Raw genomic sequence first — 22,096 nt, 5'->3', positions numbered from 1 at the left:
ACAAACCTCTGCTGCCTAGACCACTGAGGCACTGCATTCATTACTAACGTTGATTAAAATGAGGAAAGTGCATGGAGACTACACCACTGCACCTACACAAAACCATAACCACCACACCTCAAACAACTGGCACCTCAGTCCCATCTGCAGGTGAAAGTCATGTCCTATGAAGGTCACTCTGTAAAGTTTGAAAGAAGTGACCAAAACGCAAGATGGAAGACATCAACACATGCACACAAGAAATATATAAAAGCAAGGAAACATGACATCACCAAAGAAAGATAATAATTCTCTAGTAACTTGTCTCAAAGAAGTGAAAATTTATGAATTGCCTGAAAAGGAATTCAAAATAATGATTTTAAATAAGCTCAGCAAAATACAAGAGAATAAAAATAATAGATAGTTCATGGAATAAAAAAATTCATGACCTGAATGAGACATTTAACAAAGACATAGATGGGATCAAAAAGAACCAAACAAAAATTTTGAAGGTGAAAAATTCAACCAATGAAATGAAAACTTCAATCAATGAAATAAAAAAATACAATTGAGAACTTCAATAGTAGGCTAAATCAAAAAGAATAAAGAATCTATGAACTTGAAGACAGGTCTTTTGAAACTACTCAGAGGACAAAAATAAAAGACAGAATGGAAATGAGTAAAGATAGCCTATGAGACTTATGGGACACCACTAAGGAAACAAATATATCCATATTATATGCTTTCATGAAGAAGAGGAGACAGAGAAAGGGACAAAAAGTTTATGTAACAAAATAATTGCTGAAAATTTCCCAAGTTTTGGGAGAGAAATGAATCCAGATCCATGAAACTCAAAGATTTCCAGATAGATTCAACCAGAGTTCCTCTCAAAGGCACGTTATAATCAAACTGTCAAAAGTCAAAGACAAAGAGAAAACTTAAAAACAGTAAGGGAAAGTCTTCAAGTAACATATAAGGGAATTCCCATTAGATTCGCAGTGGACTTTTCAGCAGAACTCTTGCAGACCAGGAGAAAATCCGATAACATATTCAAAGTGTAGCCAGGTGTGGTGGCACGTGCCTGTAGTCCGAGCTACTCAAGAGGCTGAAGCAGGAGAATCACTTGAACCCAGGAGGCAGAGGTTGCAGTGAGGTGAGATCACACTGGTGCACTTCAGCCTGGGCAACAAGAGTGAAACTCTGTCTCAAAACAAATAACAAAGTGCTGAGAGAAAAAAAATGTCAATCAGGAATACTATATTCAGCAAAGCTATCCTTCAGAAATGAAGGAGAAATAAAATCTTTCAGAGACAAGTAAAAGCTGAGGTAATTTATTATCACTAGACCTGCCTTAAAAGAAATGCTTAAGGGAATTCTTCAGGTAGAAAAAAAGGATAATAATTAGTATCATAAATACATGCAAAGTATAAAACTCATTGGTAGAGATAGTCAAATCCAGAATACTCCAATACTGTAATGGTTATGTGTAAATCATACATACTGCTAGTATGAAGTTTAAAATTAAAAATGGTCAAACACATACTGGTTAAAGAGAGTATTTTAAGCTTTTGGAAATCATGAGATGAAACACTTAGAGCTATAGATCACTGCAGGAATCCAAAGTTTAACTTTTCATGACCCCACCAAAAGTCCCATGGAGGATACAGGAAGTGCCTGCCATTGCCAAGAAAATTCTGCCTATAACATCAGATTATGGGAATCTCAGAAAAACAGGGATTTCCACTGGTTGCTTAGAAGTAAAAAGAAGACCAAGGAAATTATGTAACAGGTTAAGGTGACTTTAAACATACATTTAAAAAGACCCATTCAGTTGGGAATAACACAAAACAGTCAGCGTTCACTATATTGTTTTATGCCTGATGCATGCTCTTTTAAAACCTCATCCTTCTTCAACTGGGCAGCATCTAAAAGAAGGAATTTTACTAGTTAATTGTAGTGTGACAAGGACTTTTCTGCTTTTAAAATGTTAATTTTTTGTTAGTTGTTTGGATTTCAGATAGATCCAGTGCATATTGTTTCTCTTAAACTTTAAAATGTGATTTTTTTTTTCTTTTTTTGCTATTGTAAACCCTTGAAGAAAAATGTATTGGTTTTGGTTTTCAATGGTGATATGTACATATTCTAAGGAGAAGTTTTAACAATCTCTAAAGTTTGAAATAAATTACAGAATACACGAAATATTGGGAGAGTGGATATTTTTGACCTTTGAATGATTTATTGAATTGGCCTTTTGCTTATTCTTTAAGTTGGAAATGGTTAAAATTAAAGAGTAATTATATACAAAAAAAAAATGATAAAAAAAATAACTCCTTTTCTCCCTGGTTCTGGGTTGAGAGCTCAATTTTCCATGTAAGTATTAAAAAGCTAATTTCATGCACAATCCACTTGAACCTAATTTTCATAGCAGAGAGGGATTTTAATTGCTCCTTCTTTTATATATAATAAGCTGTAGGAAAAGCAAATGTCGTTAGTTATCACAAGATCGACTGCAACAGTTTTGCAAATGATGATGATACATTTAGCAATTTTCCAAATTATGATACCTGCAACTTTCTTTATATGTGTTGTATTGTTTAGATGTATGAAAATTTCTGGCAATTGGAAGAAGCCAAAGTGCTACCCATCTAATCTCTTCATCCACACTCACAAAATCTGCCAAACTCCTAAACCTGAGACATTTATTTGAGAGACATGAGTGTTTTTTTTAATAATAACTCATCTTCACCTTATTATTGTTGACCCCACAGAGGTATTTTGAAAATATGTTTCTGTATTTTTTTGGCTCTACTGTAAAACAAAACAAAAAGAAGAAGAAAGCTCCCAACAAACAGAAGCTATACAGTTTTATGGTGCTATACTAGAAAGCTATTTTTGTGTGAAGGAATATGACTTAGTTTAGAAACAATATCAAGTTTGGGTTATAAGGGGAAATAAACTGTAGTCCTTTTATCATGACCTCTGTGATTAATTAATAATTCAATCTCAGGAAATTATTCCTTAGATCCAATTTCTTAATTTCATAAATTGAAAGGATTAGATGCAATAATTTCTAACGTCCATTTTAGTCAACTTAATTAAATGGTATTACGGGAGTCCCCCTTTATTTGCAGTTCCCATTTCATAGTTTCAGTTACCTGCTGTCATCTGTGATCCAAAAAAAAAAAAAAAAAATGGAAAATTTCAGAAATGAACAATTCATAAATTGTAAATTACATGCCAATCTGAGTAGTGTAATGAAATCCCAAACTCTCTCCCTCCCTCCCACCTGGGACATGAATCATCCCTTTTTCTATCATATCCATGCTGTGTAGGTTACTTGCCCATTAGTCACTTAGTAGCCCTACAGCTGTCTCAGTTATCAGATCTACTGTTGTGGTATGGCAGTGCATGTGTTCAAGTAACTGTTATTTTACTTCATAAAGGTTCTACAACATAACGGTAGTGATGCTGGCAAATTGCTATAATTGTTCTATTTTAGTATTAGTTATTGTTAATCTCTTGCTGTGCCTAATTTATAAATTAAACTTTATCATAGGTTTATATGTATAGAAAAAACATAGTATATGTAGAGTTCAGTACTACCCACCCACTCAGGCATCCACTGGAGGTCTTGAAACATATTTCCCATGGATAATGGGAGACTACTATAGTTACGCTGCTGTTTCCAGGCAAAGTGGTCATGAACTTGGAGGCTATTAGCTCAGTTGATGCAGACTTAAGGTCCTTTAATAAAATAGGAGATGAAAGCTAAAACTAACATTTGAGTGGCACAGCCATTTTCTTGCAACGTGCAGTGGCATGACCATAGCCATTGGTTGCCACTGTTCACTGCTCTCCCCGCTGGTTCAGTTCCAGTGCAAATCTGTAAGGGCAACGTTCCTTTGAAGGACTTAATGAATCACATATAATTGTAACAGCCAATAGATTCTAAGGGGTAGCCATTTTATCTTTCAGATAGACTTAATCTAGCATTTTTATATTACAGTATCAGCTCTTTGTCATATTGATAAAAAATAAGAGAAGAATGATTTAAAGTTTATTACCTCAGGTGTGATGTGAATTGCTGACATTTTCATTGTGCTGAAAAACTACAGCAGAAGGACACATGGTAGCAGCAGGAAGCTTCTACAACTATCTTGATGACTTGTTACTTTGACAGTTTCTATGAGAACCCCAGCTGTGACCAAGGTAAGTGGGATGGTGTCACTTTGACACTGCAGCTGCCCTGTTGGCAAGTAGAGTTCTGTGTGATCCTTGAGAAGACAAAATATATAACATTTCAAAGAGGGGCCACTTTACTGTTAAATCAATACCCGCAAGTCTTTAATGAGTTGAGTGCTGGAAACAAAGTCTTAATTCATTGTTTGAAAAAACTAGAATCTCTGTTTTACCAGAAGTTGAGAGAGACTAAAACTGAAAGACAGATGTGTGGCCAGTTAGGTATGTCAGGCTCTTTCCTTCATTTTTATGTCATACTTGAGTTCATAGTTTTCTAAACCCATTCAAAATTAATGGACAAAGAAGACAATTTATAATTGACATTCAACTATTGAAAAATGTTGTTAGATCAGAGCTGAGCAGTTACTTTAGGCTAGTTGGGAGAGCATAACAAAATACTATTATTTGAAGCTATAAATATTGAGGCAGGAGAGAAGGCATTTAATAAAGCAGAAAAGAATGCAATAATGAGAAGTGAAGTAATGCTTACAGTCTGGCCATTTTATTAGGAATAACTACATGACATTAAAAGCTCCTACAAGGGGGCGGAGCAAGATGGCCGAATAGGAACAGCTCCAGTCTCCAACTCCCAGCGTGAGCGACACAGAAGACCGGTGATTTCTGCATTTTCAACTGAGGTACTGGGTTCATCTCACTAGGGAGTGCCAGACAATCGGTGCTGGTCCGCTGCTACAGCCCGACCAGCGAGAGCTGAAGCAGGGCGAGGCATCGCCTCACCTGGGAAGCACAAGGGGAAAGGGAATCCCTTTTCCTAGCCAGGGGAACTGAGACACACAACAACACCTGGAAAATCGGGTAACTCCCACCCCAATACTGCGCTTTAAGCAAACAGGCACACCTGGAGATAATATCCCACACCTGGCTGGGAGGGTCCCACGCCCACGGAGCCTCCCTCATTGTTAGCACAGCAGTCTGCCATATCGCGGCAAGGCAGCAGCGAGGCTCGGGGAGGGGCGCCCTCCATTGCTGAGGCTTAAGTAGGTAAACAAAGCTGCTGGGAAGCTCGAACTGGGTGGAGCTCACAGCAGCTCAAGGAAACCTGCCTGTCTCTGTAGACTCCACCTCTGGGGACAGGGCACAGTAAACAATAACAAACAAAGCAGAAACCTCTGCAGATGCAAAGGACTCTGTCTGACAGCATTGAAGAGAGCAGTGGATCTCCCAACACGGAGGTTGAGATCTGAGAAGGGACAGACTGCCTGCTCAAGTGGGTCCCTGACCCCTGAGTAGCCTAACTGGGAGACATCCCCCACTAGGGGCAGTCTGACACCCCACACCTCACAGGGTGGAGTACACCCCTGAGAGGAAGCCTCCAAAGCAAGAATCAGACAGGTACACTCGCTGTTCAGCAATATTCTATCTTCTGCAGCCTCTGCTGCTGACACCAGGGCAAACAGGGTCTGGAGTGGACCTCAAGCAATCTCCAACAGACCTAGAGCTGAGGGTCCTGACTGTTAGAAGGAAAACTATCAAACAGGAAGGACACCTACACCAAAACCCCATCAGTACATCACCATCATCAAAGACCAGAGGCAGATAAAACCACAAAGATGGGGAAAAAGCAGGGCAGAAAAGCTGGAAATTCAAAAAATAAGAGTGCATCTCCCCCGGCAAAGGAGCACAGCTCATCGCCAGCAACGGATCAAAGCTTGACGGAGAATGACTTTGATGAGATGAGAGAAGACTTCAGTCCATCAAACTTCTCAGAGCTAAAGGAGGAATTACGTACCCAGCGCAAAGAAACTAAAAATCTTGAAAAAAAAGTGGAAGAATTGATGGCTAGAGTAATTAATGCAGAGAAGGTCATAAACGAAATGAAAGAGATGAAAACCATGACACGAGAAATACGTGACAAATGCACAAGCTTCAGTAACCGACTCGATCAACTGGAAGAAAGAGTATCAGCGATTGAGGATCAAATGAATGAAATGAAGCGAGAAGAGAAACCAAAAGAAAAAAGAAGAAAAAGAAATGAACAAAGCCTGCAAGAAGTATGGGATTATGTAAAAAGACCAAATCTACGTCTGATTGGGGTGCCTGAAAGTGAGGGGGAAAATGGAACCAAGTTGGAAAACACTCTTCAGGATATCATCCAGGAGAACTTCCCCAACCTAGTAGGGCAGGCCAACATTCAAATCCAGGAAATACAGAGAACGCCACAAAGATACTCCTCGAGAAGAGCAACTCCAAGACACATAATTGCCAGATTCACCAAAGTTGAAATGAAGGAAAAAATCTTAAGGGCAGCCAGAGAGAAAGGTCGGGTTACCCACAAAGGGAAGCCCATCAGACTCACAGCAGATCTCTCGGCAGAAACTCTACAAGCCAGAAGAGAGTGGGGGCCAATATTCAACATTCTTAAAGAAAAGAATTTTAAACCCAGAATTTCATATCCAGCCAAACTAAGTTTCATAAGTGAAGGAGAAATAAAATCCTTTACAGATAAGCAAATGCTTAGAGATTTTGTCACCACCAGGCCTGCCTTACAAGAGACCCTGAAGGAAGCACTCAACATGGAAAGGAACAACTGGTACCAGCCATTGCAAAAACATGCCAAAATGTAAAGACCATCGAGGCTAGGAAGAAACTGCATCAACTAACGAGCAAAATAACCAGTTAATATCATAATGGCAGGATCAAGTTCACACATAACAATATTAACCTTAAATGTAAATGGACTAAATGCTCCAATTAAAAGACACAGACTGGCAAACTGGATAAAGAGTCAAGACCCATCAGTCTGCTGTATTCAGGAGACCCATCTCACACGCAGAGACATACATAGGCTCAAAATAAAGGGATGGAGGAAGATTTACCAAGCAAATGGAGAACAAAAAAAAGCGGGGGTTGCAATACTAGTCTCTGATAAAACAGACTTTAAACCATCAAAGATCAAAAGAGACAAAGAAGGCCATTACATAATGGTAAAGGGATCAATTCAACAGGAAGAGCTAACTATCCTAAATATATATGCACCCAATACAGGAGCACCCAGATTCATAAAGCAAGTCCTTAGAGACTTACAAAGAGACTTAGACTCCCATACAATAATAATGGGAGACTTCAACACTCCACTGTCAACATTAGACAGATCAACGAGACAGAAAGTTAACAAGGATATCCAGGAATTGAACTCATCTCTGCAGCAAGCAGACCTAATAGACATCTATAGAACTCTCCACCCCAAATCAACAGAATATACATTCTTCTCAGCACCACATCGTACTTACTCCAAAATTGACCATATAATTGGAAGTAAAGCACTCCTCAGCAAATGTACAAGAACAGAAATTATAACAAACTGTCTCTCAGACCACAGTGCAATCAAACTAGAACTCAGGACTAAGAAACTCAATCAAAACCGCTCAACTACATGGAAACTGAACAACCTGCTCCTGAATGACTACTGGGTACATCACGAAATGAAGGCAGAAATAAAGATGTTCTTTGAAACCAATGAGAACAAAGATACAACATACCAGAATCTCTGGGACACATTTAAAGCAGTGTGTAGAGGGAAATTTATAGCACTAAATGCCCACAAGAGAAAGCAGGAAAGATCTAAAATTGACACTCTAACATCGCAATTAAAAGAACTAGAGAAGCAAGAGCAAACACATTCCAAAGCTAGCAGAAGGCAAGAAATAACTAAGATCAGAGCAGAACTGAAGGAGATAGAGACACAAAAAACCCTCCAAAAAATCAATGAATCCAGGAGTTGGTTTTTTGAAAAGATCAACAAAATTGACAGACCACTAGCAAGACTAATAAAGAAGAAAAGAGAGAAGAATCAAATCGACGCAATTAAAAATGATAAAGGGGATATCACCACCGACCCCACAGAAATACAAACTACCATCAGAGAATACTGTAAACACCTCTACGCAAATAAACTGGAAAACCTAGAAGAAATGGATAATTTCCTGGACACTTACACTCTTCCAAGACTAAACCAGGAAGAAGTTGAATCCCTGAATAGACCAATAGTAGGCTCTGAAATTGAGGCAATAATTAATAGCCTACCAACCAAAAAAAGTCCAGGACCAGATGGATTCACAGCTGAATTCTACCAGAGGTACAAGGAGGAGTTGGTACCATTCCTTCTGAAACTATTCCAATCAATAGAAAAAGAGGGAATCCTCCCTAACTCATTTTATGAGGCCAACATCATCCTGATACCAAAGCCTGGCAGAGATACAACAAAAAAAGAGAATTTTAGACCAATATCCCTGATGAACATCGATGCAAAAATCCTCAATAAAATACTGGCAAACCGGATTCAGCAACACATCAAAAAGCTTATCCACCATGATCAAGTGGGCTTCATCCCTGGGATGCAAGGCTGGTTCAACATTCGCAAATCAATAAACATAATCCAGCATATAAACAGAACCAAAGACAAGAACCACATGGTTATCTCAATAGATGCAGAAAAGGCTTTTGACAAAATTCAACAGCCCTTCATGCTAAAAACGCTCAATAAATTCGGTATTGATGGAACGTACCTCAAAATAATAAGAGCTATTTATGACAAACCCACAGCCAATATCATACTGAATGGGCAAAAACTGGAAAAATTCCCTTTGAAAACTGGCACAAGACAGGGATGCCCTCTCTCACCACTCCTATTCAACATAGTATTGGAATTTCTGGCTAGGGCAATCAGGCAAGAGAAAGAAATCAAGGGTATTCAGTTAGGAAAAGAAGAAGTCAAATTGTCCCTGTTTGCAGATGACATGATTGTATATTTAGAAAACCCCATTGTCTCAGCCCAAAATCCCCTTAAGCTGATCAGCAACTTCAGCAAAGTCTCAGGATACAAAATTAATGTGCAAAAATCACAAGCATTCTTATACACCAGTAACAGACAAACAGAGAGCCAAATCAGGAATGAACTTCCATTCACAATTGCTTCAAAGAGAATCAAATACCTAGGAATCCAACTTACAAGGGATGTAAAGGACCTCTTCAAGGAGAACTACAAACCGCTGCTCAGTGAAATGAAAGAGGACACAAACAAATGGAAGAACATACCATGCTCATGGATAGGAAGAATCAATATCGTGAAAATGGCCATACTGCCCAAGGTTATTTATAGATTCAATGCCATCCCCATCAAGCTACCAATGAGTTTCTTCACAGAATTGGAAAGAACTGCTTTAAAGTTCATATGGAACCAAAAAAGAGCCCGCATCTCCAAGACAATCCTAAGTCAAAAGAACAAAGCTGGAGGCATCACACTACCTGACTTCAAACTATACTACAAGGCTACAGTAACCAAAACAGCATGGTACTGGTACCAAAACAGAGATGCAGACCAATGGAACAGAACAGAGTCCTCAGAAATAATACCACACATCTACAGCCATCTGATCTTCGACAAACCTCAGAGAAACAAGAAATGGGGAAAGGATTCCCTATTTAATAAATGGTGCTGGGAAAATTGGCTAGCCATAAGTAGAAAGCTGAAACTGGATCCTTTCCTTACTCCTTATACGAAAATTAATTCAAGATGGATTAGAGACTTAAATGTGAGACCTAATACCATAAAAACCCTAGAGGAAAACCTAGGTAGTACCATTCAGGACATAGGCATGGGCAAAGACTTCATGTCTAAAACACCAAAAGCAACGGCAGCAAAAGCCAAAATTGACAAATGGGATCTCATTAAACTAAAAAGCTTCTGCACAGCAAAAGAAACTACCATCAGAGTGAACAGGCAAGCTACAGAATGGGAGAAAATTTTTGCAATCTACTCATCTGACAAAGGGCTAATATCCAGAACCTACAAAGAACTCAAACAAATTTACAAGAAAAAAACAAACGACCCCATCAAAAAGTGGGCAAAGGATATGAACAGACATTTCTCAAAAGAAGACATTCATACAGCCAACAGACACATGAAAAAATGCTCATCATCACTGGCCATCAGAGAAATGCAAATCAAAACCACAGTGAGATACCATCTCAAACCAGTTAGAATGGCGATCATTAAAAAGTCAGGAAACAACAGGTGGTGGAGAGGATGTGGAGAAATAGGAACACTTTTACACTGTTGGTGGGATTGTAAACTAGTTCAACCATTATGGAAAACAGTATGGTGATTCCTCAAGGATCTAGAACTAGATGTACCATATGACCCAGCCATCCCATTACTGGGGATATAACCAAAGGATTATAAATTATGCTGCTATAAAGACACATGCACACGTATGTTCATTGCAGCACTATTCACAATAGCAAAGACTTGGAATCAACCCAAATGTCCACCAGTGACAGACTGTATTAAGCAAATGTGGCACATATACACCATGGAATACTATGCAGCCATCAAAAAGGATGAGTTTGTGTCCTTTGTAGGGACATGGATGCAGCTGGAAACCATCATTCTTAGCAAACTATCACAAGAACAGAAAACCAAACACCGCATGTTCTCACTCATAGGTGGGAACTGAACAATGAGATCACTTGGACTCGGGAAGGGGGACATCACACACCGGGGCCTATTATGGGGAGGGGGGAGGGGGGAGGGATTGCATTGGGAGTTATACCTGATGTAAATGACGAGTAGTTGGGTGCTGACGAGTTGATGGGTGCAGCACAGCAACATGGCACAAGTATACATATGTAACAAACCTGCACGTTATGCACATGTACCCTAGAACTTAAAGTATAATAATAAAAAAAAAAAAAGAAAAAAAAAAAAGCTCCTACAAAATGGGATATTCTTGTGAAGAAAGCTGTGGAAACCTCACATTTGCTAAGTTCACCACTGAATTCAGGAAATGGGACAATAATGGATTGAGTAATACAGTAAAGGCAGATTTGTAGGTGATGTCATAAAGAGCAGAGTAATTATTTCACTATCAACTTTATGATAGGTGCCTACTCTTGGCAAATACTGACTTGTGTCTTCTTATTTCTTCTTCTGCTGTGTCTCTTTCTGCTCTGAGACCATTACAGCAGGCAGCCTGCTCTCTCAAGCTGTCCACATAATTACTACACATCACATCCCCCCATGCTTTTGAGGCTTTGTGACAACTTTAGCTTTTCTCTTACCTTTCTGTGTCCACCTACAAAATTCCATAACTAACAGATAGTGAAGCGATAATGACCAATAGTGGTTAACATGTGATTTTAACAAGGGCCTCCTTCATACTGAGCAGATACCTAAAGTAATAATTCTCTAAAAGGAAACTGCAGACACTGCCTGGTCAGCAGCAACTACAGCCTTCAAGGTACCTTTCAGGCCAGATGACATTCCATAGGTGACCCATTCTACACAATCATTCATTATAAGGACTCAGATTACCAACTGGACTTTTCAAATCTCTCTTTAGTTTACTGAATACATTGATTAAACTAAGCTTAATGTTAAGCATGGGATTCCACTATTGAGAGAAATAAATATTAAAGCAAACTGTATCAATTATCGGTTAGAGATGAACAGTTTTCACTGTTTGCAAGTTTCCTACCCGATTCACTCTTTGTTGGTAGCAATGGAAGTACAGTTCCCCCTTTTCCCTTCTACTCTTCCTGACTCTTAATCCTAAATTTAATATCCAGAAGTATTGTTTAGATTAGAAGATATTCAATTACAAGAGTAAAATTTTCAAGAGATAGGAATAAACTTCAAGCTAATATTGCATTTGATGTGTTATTATGAGGAAAATAAGTACTATATCCACCATATCTTACTTTTACATTGAGTTTTTATATCAAAGGTTGTATAAACTTAAATTCATCATGTATTTTATTGACAAATGGATAAATTAATATTAACCCAATTTAAAACCTCTGAGATGAGTTTAAGATTATTTAAACTACCATTTGTTCTGCTAAAGATGGAAAACCAGAACAGTTCATAATCCCAGGGACAGGCATTTCAGCATTTTTATCCGCTCAACAGATACAAGTTTCACGATTACATGCTCATTTTTAGTAGAGGTTGGCAGAAGCAGATCAGGTTAACTGGAGGAAATTGATAACAGCAGGCCATGCATTTGAGGTTTCTAAGAATAAACTGGCAAGTTAAAGCAGTTGTAAAGTGGTATTTTCTTTTTTGATTTAAAGATTCATCAAAGAAAAATATGCACAAATTTTCCGAGGGAAAATACTAATGGAGGAGTGAACATTATGAACATTGATTTTTACAAACTTAATAAATAATAATAGCTAAGGGATATGGAATTGTTAAAATACGAATTGTTAAAATACAAGTCTTTCAGGGTTCATCTAAACCTCATGAAACTTTAAAAATTTGCTGTAGTAGAGAGATTCTCTACAAGGCCAAGGTTCAATTATATTTCCAGGGATATCGACTATTAAGTATTCCAGAAATCAAGTTTAACCTTCAGCATCTTTTTTACAAAATTAATCTTGTTACCTGAAAACTGCGAGTCGAATTTGAAAAGCTGTCCTAAGATTTTTATCAGGATCTAGGGTAGGAAGTTGAATGAGAATTGCTCAAGAGTATGCACCCTTGGAGAAAGCTTCTGCTGTGAGGTTGGGCTTGCGGTATAAACTGTCTTAAGTAAATTACAATAAAGGGAGAGAATGTATACTTAAATGATCTTTCCAGGGGAGGAAAGAGAACACTTGAATTTGAAGGAAAGAACAATGTTGAATGGATAAATTATCATAGTTTCCAGAGGAAGAAGAGTGTCCTCTCAATCAGAAAACTGGTCCCTTTCCTGGAAATGATTGACTAGGACTCAAAATGTAAAACTTCTATTGTATTATTTATTATCTTTTTATTTTCATACTAGACCTAAACTTTAGAAAGATTACTAACTTTCTTAATCCCTGTGTTGGGGCTGTCATAACAAAATACCACAGACAGGATGGGTTAAACAATGGATATTTACTTTCTCAAAGTACTGGAGGATAGAAGTTCAAGACTGAGGTGTTAGCAAGGTTGGTTTCTTCTGAGACCTCTCTTCCTGGCTTGCAGATGGCGAGCCAAGTCTTCTTGCTATTTCCTCACATGGCCTTTCCCTTGTGCATGTGTGCATTGAAGATGGCTCTCTTGTGTTGTAATTTCTTCTTATCAGGACACCAATCAAATTGAATTAGGGTTCACCCTAATAATCTCATTATAACTTAATTATTCTTTAAAAGCCCTACATTCAAATACAGTCCCGTTCTTTAGTAATAAGGGTTATCGCTTCAATATATGCATTTTATAGGGAACACAATTCAGTCCATAACAGGTCCTCTGTCTAGCAACAAAGGGAAAAATAAAAATAATTTTAGCCAGAACTAAGTCAATATTAATCTCTGACATATGTCACATTCAAACGTAGAGTCCTGAAGACCTTCAGTCAACCTACAAAGAAAAATTAGCTGGTTTGTTTTCTTTATCTTTCTTTCCCAAACTAATTCTGCCTCTCCTTAATTCTCTTGAAGGCATTAAAATATTTCCCCACAGGAAAATGTAAAACCCCCACTCTCCAAACCTAGAGAAACCTAGAAACTAATAATTCTTTTTTTTTTTTTTTTTGAGACAGAGCCTCGCTCTGTCCCCCAGGCTGGAGTGCAGTGGCGCGATCCTGGCTCACTGCAAGCTCCGCCTCCTGGGTTCACACCATTCTCCTGCCTCAGCCTCCCCAGTAGCTGGGACTACTGGCGCCCGCCGCCGCGCCTGGCTCATTTTTTGTATTTTTAGTAGAGACGGGGTTTCACCGTGGTCTCGATCTCCTGACCTTGTGATCCGCCCGCCTCGGCCTCCAAAGTGCTGGGATTACAGGCGTGAGCCACCGCGCCCGGCCTAGAAACTAATAATTCTGATATTGGTTGTAATGTAGCATCACAAAAGGGAAGTTATAAAAGGAAGATGAGATAATATCCACCTTAGAACTAGCTCTGTGTGTGTACGCGTGTGTGTGTGTATTTGTGTGTGTGTGTGTGATCTTTCTTCTCTTCTATTTATTTTCTCATATTCTTACAAGTATAGTTCAGAGTCCTATAACTTTGAGACCTCCAACAGTCAACTAGTTGCTGTTAGTGGATGTCCCCAGTTTTGAAAGAGATCTAGTTGCTTCTAGCATTTCATTTTGGCATCATACAACTGGGATTTAGGTTCATTGTGACCTGAGCTTCAGCAGTGGCTAGACAGATTTCATAATTCATTATTTGAATAATTAAATAGGCTCCCTGATTACCTATCTTTCTTGCTTACCCCAAATCTGAGATGGAAAAACAGCCAATAAAAGTAGTTATATTGTGTTGGTTTTATTATATCTGTTGCTCTAAATAACATGTCTTCACATGTTTAATCTTTTGAGTAAATATTTCCTGTTGGGGAAAAGCTTCAGAGAGGATAAAAGGAAGTAATGATTTGCTCGACTCAAGTTCTTCTCCAAGCAAGCAACTCCAGAATTCCTCACCCTTACCTTGCACTAGGTAAAAGCTAGCTGGAATGTTTTACAATGAAAATTACAATTCTCAAAATAGTTACCCAGTTTTTCCTATCAGTGCTCCTGATAAGAAAATCTACCCAATCTACTCTAAAATGGCAGGCAACTGCAAGTAGAGAGTGGAAGTAAATTATCTGAACACAGGTTGAGAGCTACTAGCTTATATCAAAAGGTTATGAGAAGGGGGATGGGGGAGGGATAGCATTAGGAGAAATACTTAATGTAAATGATGAGGTAATGGGTGCAGCAAACCAACACGGCACGTGTACACATATGTAACAAACCCGCACGTTGTGTACATGGACCCTATAACTTAAAGCATAACTTAAAAAAAAGGTTATGAGAAGGAGTAGATAGAAGAGGGTAGGATGGAGTGGAACATATGAGAAAGAATCTGGCAGAGAAAGTACTTGTTTGCACAATTCAAAGGGCACCGTTAAATATTTATGTGATTGTCCCATCTGGAGCACAACTCCATGGAATAAGAAATACGAATGGTACCCCTGAAGGAGTCTATTCCTTTGGACTGGGAATCTGATCCCCTGAGGGAGAAGGGATTTTTTCCATAACAAAATATATACATTCTTGGAGAAATGTATGTATTTTCCTGTAGTGTATATTAGATGTAAGGAGATTCATCTTGGCGAATGTGCTCTGACATGGCTGTAGGCTCCAGCTATTTTACTCCTGTTGCTAGTTATTTTAAAAAATTAAGCACTGTGTCTGTAAATTAACATCTAGGAAATTCCTTTCCTGAAATCGTCTAATGTTTCCATAACAGAGTGAACTCTGGTAGTAAAACATAACAGAATCGTTCTGCTCTCAATTAACACAACAATCCTTTTATTCTGTTGTTCTGCCTCTGAAATACAAGACACAGGGAAATGAGGATTTACTGAAAGAGATCTTTGGGTTAAAGGTTCAATCAGTAAACAAATATTTATTGTCTACTCTCTAAGAAACTCAGTAACTTTTTTTAGAAATTGCTTCTGAAATACAGATTTTTTTGATGACTAAAAGGAACCCAATTAATACACAGGGCCAAAGCAACAATGACTATCATAAAAAGATACAGCAGTAGAGAGATTGGTAGGTTAAATGTAGCTCTCAAATATCCCAGTGGAAGCAAGAAAGTCTTTCATAGAACTTAGTGTTGAAAAAGTTATGTTACATTAGGTGTATCTAGTGGGATTAGTATCATAGTTACATATATTGTACTATAAGTGCAACAATTCATGGAGTATTTAACTGGCAGATGGGCTAGATTGGAAGGCACAGTATGGTTTAATTTGCATGTCTGGTACCTTGGTAGGGAGGCTGGAGAAAAGGGCTAAGCTGGAACGGTTTTCTAGAGCTCCTTCACATGGCGTCTTCAGGTCTGAGGGCAATCTACCTCCTTACATGGTTAATCAGGGCTCTAGCGACAGTGTTCCAGAAAAACTAGGAAAAAATGCAAAGAGTTTATATTTTAGCCTTAGAGATCTCATTTTTTTCACTTCCACTGCATTGTGCTGAATAAGCTAATCACTAAAGCCAAGTCAGATTAAAGGAGAAGATATTTAGAACCACCTTCTCCATAAAACAAATGCGAAAATATCTACTGCCATCTTTAATCTGCCACATAATACTACCCATAGACAAAAATAATTCAGTATAAGTAGGTGACTGAAGCCCAGGATATCTTTAAAAATATTAGCTATTCTTTCTTTACCTCTTATTTTCAGAAATCTTTCTATAGAGCACAGCAGAGTTTTTTTTGTTTTGTTTTTTGTTTTTTAGCAATCTGACCATCTTCTCTAAATTCTTTAAATAAACATATATATATATGTGTGTGTGTGTGTGTGTGTGTATATATATATAAAATCAGAAAATTTGGTTCACATTTCAATATTTATAGGATACTTGGATCTCAGGATTGAATAGAGCTTAGAGATAATCCTCAGTTCCTATATTGAATTACCATTTCAGTTAGCACTAACTGCAGGTTTCAGCTTTGGAAGTAAAGCAAAAGAAAGCTGGCCAGCACTTGTGAGGACTGCCCATTTTTTCCTGTACTCATTAAATAGCAGTGTGCAAGGGCATGACTCATAAACCACCACCACCTTTGACAGGTTTGCTTTAGGAATAGACTTATTATGCAACTTCAGCAATAGATCTTCAAATAGCTTGGGGACAGAGGCTGTGATGTGAAGTTTAAGAAGCATACTTCTGCAAAGCTTAGTTGTAATATATTTGAGACTCAGTGGGGGTGCTAAAGTAACCTGCAGTCAATAAAAGGATAGTCTAGTTTTGGGAAACAGATGGCAGAAGTGAAGATAAGACTATATAGAAGTTCTTCTATGATGAAAAATGAGACAAAATGTTTACTGAAGAGAATTAAAAAAGAAAAGAACTGATGGTTAAATGCAGGGTGATTGGTATCCCAGAATGAGGCAGGGAAAAAAAAGGCAGAGTGCAGAGGTAGAGATCCATAGAAAATACCAATTGTGCATACAGGGTATACAGCTACCTTAAACACTTTTTACAATGAGATGAAGTATAAATTGTTGAATAAAAATTTGTTTAACTCAGAAAGACACAAATAGAAAAATGTAGACAAAGAAGAATAGAGGCATATCCATTAAAGGAGTATTTGTCCATCTGCCCATCCACATACAGATGGACAGATACTCTTCCATGCACACATGCACACAACCATACAAATGAATTCAGAAGGACTCACCTACTTTAGTACTTTAGACACTTTTGAAATGAAGTAAGCAATTAAGTGTTCCATAAAGAGAGACATACCAACGTTGACACAGACATAGAAACCCAAATACATTGAAACACATATCACAGATACACAACTGCGCCTCTCTTTCTTATAACCTCTTGCCTACCCTGGAGTCTTTTAGGATTTTCCCAGTAAAGTCATTTAAAGCTATATTTCATTTTAACATCATGTGAAAATATCATCACCTAGAATTTGCCTAAAAACTTATATTAAACTCATCAGAGGGTAGATTTTGGCTCAAGCAGTGGATATTCCTTATTTCTGACTTACTTTTAGTAATATCATAACTGTTTATTACTATTAGCTCATACTTACTTGAGTAGTTTAATACACCTTAAAATTGCAAGAGTGCTGTTAATGTCCTGTTTCAATAGAGTATTAATAATTATATAAGCAATAAGACATTTACATAACAATTTATATAGTGTAACTCCTGAATTTCTTTTTCAAGAATATTAAGTATTTTTAATGATAGGAGAAATAAATCATTCTATCCATAATTATAAATTTTACCTTTCTTAAAATTACACATTATTTAAGGACTGATTTGATTTTACCACTGCAATATTGTTTTTCTAGCCATTTAAAACTATTTACATTATTTTTAACATTAAAGAAAAAAATTGGTAATACATATCTTGCTCCATTTTTGAAGTTCATGACAATCTCAATTATGAAAACTGATTGATTACTAGGATGTAGGTAAGCTGCTGATCATATATCATGGTCATTAAGAAAAAAGTACTTATTTTGCATAGAAAACATTACATAGCTCATCAGAGGAGATAAACATTTTCTAAATGCTTTAAAAATGGAAAGATAAAATTTCTCAGATTGCTGAAGAAAAAGTCTGCCTTTTAAAGTTTATTGTCAAAATGTCCAAAAAGATCAATGCAGATTTTTATTTTTTATTTTTTTGTTTTGTTTTGTTTTTAAGACAGAGTTTTGCTCTGTTGCCCAGGCTGCCAGGTTGGAGTACAGTGACACGATCTCAGCTCACTGCAATCTCCGCCTCTGGGTTTAAGCAATTCTCTGCCTCAGACTCCCAAGTAGCTGGAATTACAGGTGTCCACCACCACACCCAGCTAATTTGTGTATTTTTTAAGTAAAGATGGGGTTTCACCATGTTGGTCAGGCTGGTCTGGAACTCCTGACCTCGTGATCTGCCCACCTCGGCCTCCCTGGTGCTAGGATTACAGGCAGGAGCCACTGCGCCTGGCTGATCAATGCAGATTTTATTTAAGCATCACAAATTATTAAAACATTGTTTAAAGCTCTATTTTCTCAACTCGTTACTAGATGATATGAACTGTCATGTTATTTGTGGTAAAAACTTAGAACTGAGTTTTAAAAGACTGCCAAAGACCTATGATTTATGATTTACTTATGAGCCATGATGGAGGGATGAAGTGCCAAGATAGGTACTTGGTAGGTAGTTTTAAGATCATTCTTGATGGATTTTTACTTTTTGATATTCATATACTTGTGTACTTCCCTCCTACATGGAGAGAGATGTCTTGTGTAATAAGAGGTGTCTTGTGTCTTTACTGATAAGATATTGTAAATAATATGGAGAGTGGCTTCCAAAGCTATTTCATAAAATAGATAATAGGAGTAAATAAGCTGCCAAATCACGAGGATATTCAAGCAGCCCTATGAAACGTCCTTGTGGTAAGAAATTGACACCTCCCAACAGTAGTTACATGAGGGGCCATCTTAGAATCAGATCCTCCAGTCTCAGGTAAGCCTTCAGTTGCTGGCAACCCTCATCAGCATTTTGATTGCAACCCCATGAAATGCAGTGAGCCAGAAATAGCCAGCTATGCTATCCTTGAATTCATGACCCGAATAAACTGTGTGAGATTATACATTCCTATTGTATGGTTTAGTTGCTAAGTTTCAGAGTAATTTTTTATGCTGCATTTCAAACTAATATAAGTACATATTGATATTTTAGGACTAAATCCAACACTTAATGGCTGAATAGCATTGTTATAATAACTTATTTTTTCTGGATCTAGTTTTCCTATTTTATTTATATATATTCATTTTATAAAAATGAAAATATTATATAAAATATATTCATTTATATAAATTACAAAGTATAATTAGATGATCTCTAGGATCCCTTTTAAATATAATAGCTATGCATATTTCTGAATCTATGAGACTGTGAGTGTTTTGTTAATCAGGTACAATGATTTGATTTGAATATTGAAGAAAGACTGCTTAGTTATTCATTATGTTATTCTCATTTTATATTTAAAATTACTTAAAAGATAAACTATTTTTAAAAGTAGACTTAGCAAGCTAACTCATACCGAAATAATTTTATAATTGACATGTCTATTACAGAAGATACATTTATATATATATATATATATATATATATGGAGAGAGAGAGAGAGAGAGAGCCTATTGATAAGAGGTAAGGGAAAATGAATTAGCATATGATTCTTAACTCTGGAGGCACATTCAAATCACCTGGAGAGCTTTTTAAAAAATACTCATGCTGGGATCCCAAGTTAGACCAATTAAATCAGAATTTCTGGTAATGAAATGAGGAAATCAGAAAAATTGTTACAGATTTCATAGATAATTCCAATGTATGGCCAATATGAAGAACTGCTGAGACATTTGAAAAAAGTAGTCACTAGATTGAAGACATTTTGGAGTGGATCTACTGTGGAAAAATAACAAAATAAAGAATATTCAGAAGTTCTGCTGGAAACCTCTCCATGGGAAGAGGAAATGCTGGTTCTGGTCACTCAGAGATCATTAACAGAAGGTCTGTTCAACTGCCTATCCTTGGAGTAGTCAAATAGCTAACCAAGTTCCTGTCGGCAAGAGTGGAAAAAAAAAAGCCTGAGGAGTTTGTGTCCACCTAGAGCATTGCCAGAATATTAGAATACTTATTATTAAAACAAAATAAGAAAATATTTTGTTAGCTTTTATGGAATAATTTGGACAGTTTTCTTTTCTGTCTTTTATTTTCTTTTTAAGTAAGAGTTTGTTTTCTAATCTCACCGAAAATGCATAGGTCAGCTTTTTGGATCTGATGGTTCTCATGATCTCTGAAGACAAACAGCGCCAACTGGCCACAACTCTTACATAGCAATAACATCTCAGTCACTTTGCAAACACCATTAAAAGAAAGCACTTCACACGGCGGAAATAAAGCACAACAGTATTTAAAAATTAAATGATAAGTTGGAGAATTTTGCAGCATCAAAAATAAAGGACTCAGAAATCAAAAGGAAAACGGATTATACCAGGAAAAGTATGAGCAAAAGACATGAGCTGGCAAATGAGAAAAGAAAAAACACAAATGGTAAATAAGTACACAAGAAGACATTCATCATCATAAGTAAATAAAAGTTTGCTATTTGTAGGATTAGCAATTTTTAAAAATGACTATATTGGTAATATGATGCTTCCATTCACTTAGGAAGTTAAGTGTTTCAACTGAAGAACAATTTAGCATTCTGTAGTTACTTTCAATATGTGTAAATGTATTAAGCCAGCAATTCTACTCTAGAAATGTACTTTTAAAATATAAGTGGATGCATGTAAAAATAATTGTCTCTAAGAAGTTCATTTTATCATTGCTGAAATTCAGACAATTTGAAATGCCCCAAATGACATTAGAAAGGGGGTAAGTATCACAGCATATCTATAACACAGTTTGAGAGTACAGCACATCTATAAAATGAAATATTTAGTCATTAAAGATAATGTTATAGTGAATATTAGTTGAAACTATTATCCAAGGAAGAAATCCAAGTTATATCCAAGTTATGGATCATGAGAGCCTGAATATATAAATGGACAATGGCCAGCCCATATAGGACAACAGAATTCTGACCCACTACTTTTGAGCTCCCCGCCTGGGAAGACAGACTACAATCTCTGCAGCAAATAATTTGCAACAATGAAGGTTTTGTTAATGACTGTCTTTTCTTCTGTCTCTCTCTCTCTCTCTGACTCTCCTGACTCTATACACATCTTTGTGCTTCTAGCTTTGAACCACCCAGAGAAAGTCAAATATGTTTCACTAACTAGTCACATAATATGCCCAGCTTCTAGTTAGCCCTCTTCCAGCTTCCCCATGCCAAAAAGCTTCAATCAGAGCATACCTAAAACTTTTTTTTCTACTACAAAGCTTTCCCACTCCTCTCCTTCCCTTTGAGTCTCTGCCAAATGCAAGTGACAGTGGCTGAGTCCCTTGCCATAGCAAACTGAATAAATCGCCTCTGTTCTCATTTGGGAAATCTTTGATTGTTTCCACAATATCATAATAGTATGTAAACTTTGCGGGCGTCTGTGTGAGCAAGATCCGTTTCTGAGTATATGCCTGGGTAAATATCCGAAAGATAGTCACTAAGATATTAAACTTAGTTATCTTTTGGAGGTGAGGTGCAGGGCTATTTTTACTTTAACATATTTTGCATTTGCATTTTTCAATGAGCACATATAGTTTACGTAAATAGAAATAAAATCATTATAAGTGTACAGATAAGTTGATCATTATGTTAAATATTGTTAGACTAAAGATCATGTATATAAAACATACATATTTCTATCCATATATGAGTTATGTGATGATATTTGGTTGATTGGACTTTTCCTTTTCTCAATCATTCTCTAAAAGTAACTTTTCCAT

Source organism: Papio anubis, chromosome 1, assembly GCF_008728515.1.
Source record: "Papio anubis isolate 15944 chromosome 1, Panubis1.0, whole genome shotgun sequence".
In the NCBI taxonomy this organism is placed as follows: Eukaryota; Metazoa; Chordata; class Mammalia; order Primates; family Cercopithecidae; genus Papio; species Papio anubis.
Note: the sequence above shows the minus strand (reverse complement) of the source record.